Source organism: Oreochromis niloticus, linkage group LG3, assembly GCF_001858045.2.
Source record: "Oreochromis niloticus isolate F11D_XX linkage group LG3, O_niloticus_UMD_NMBU, whole genome shotgun sequence".
In the NCBI taxonomy this organism is placed as follows: domain Eukaryota; kingdom Metazoa; phylum Chordata; class Actinopteri; order Cichliformes; family Cichlidae; genus Oreochromis; species Oreochromis niloticus.
The window spans coordinates 58270927-58272180 of record NC_031967.2 but is presented as its reverse complement, the minus strand read 5'-3'; positions in this window follow the sequence as shown (position 1 = coordinate 58272180).

Sequence of the window (1254 nt, the reverse complement as noted above, 5' to 3'; positions counted from 1 at the left end):
TAGAACATTCATCTACATGTGTGGATGTTAACCAAACTATAACTGTAACCCTCTGAATTTAAATTTTTTATCTGAAAGACTGAAATAATAGTTCTTTTCAAACAGTTACTATTGCTCTAAATAAATCCCAGAAATCCGCAAAAGCTCTTAGAAAGTTCAGGAAACAGAGAAAAAAAAGTCAATTTAAACAAAAGCTTGAATCCTTTCCAAAGTTATGCATCTCTCTTTAAAATAAGAGAGGGATGGGGGAGAGAATGATAGAAGAAAAGGCAGTTGTGCAGCCAGTGGCAGTCCTGTTTGGTGCCCTGGGCAAACCCTTAACCCTAGCAGAATCAACTTTTGGAGATCCTCCATCGAACACACTGTAAACACTGCAATAGTTAGACCCTTTTAACACATGGTCTTTTCTACTCTTTAATATTATTTTCAATTTTCTTGTTATTTATTTATAATCACCTCTGTTAAACCTTGATATTTATAATTGATTGATATGTATATCTAGTGCTATTTCTTAAGCCAGCCAGAGACGCCCCGGTCCCCCCGCCCTCTCCTCCCTGTGCCACAAGCAGCAGGCCCACCTCACAAACGGAGGGCGCCCTTACTCCCAGCAAATGTGCGATAGAAAACCGGTGGGTGCCTATGCCATCCCACAAATGCGCTGCCATGATGTCGGGGCAGGCTCCAGGCCCCGGCAAGCAGCCACCAAGGAGTGAGCCGGTGGGTACCTGGATGCCCACCCCTGAACACAAAGACCCACCAACGCACCGATGTCTGAGGGCGTCCACCACTGGCAGGGGAAATGGTGGGGGGAGATAGGCCTCCAAACCTTGGAGGGCCTGAGATGTCCCCAGAGAGGTGACGTCTGATACCCAACCTGACATATAGACACAAACAGGCACACACAGATACAAACATCCATTCCCACCCTTATTATCCCAGAGAGTTCCTGAAGAGAGGAAAGCTCCTGCAAGATGTGACAACCCCCCGCCACCAGTTGAAGAGCCCCCCAGGTGGCTCGATGCACTGGCGGCACCCTGCGCCAGGGTGGGCCCCCATACACCCACCCGCCCACAACCCCGGCGACACACCAACCAGGACCCAAGCCCCGAGGCCCGGCCAGGGCCCCAGCCCAGAGACGGAGCACCCCAGAACCTCACGCCCGTACCGGACCCACCCAGGGGCAGCCAGGCTACAAGGTCAGTAACCCACGTCCGTCAGCACAGACCCTCCCTAGCCCCGCTGCACGCAGCCACA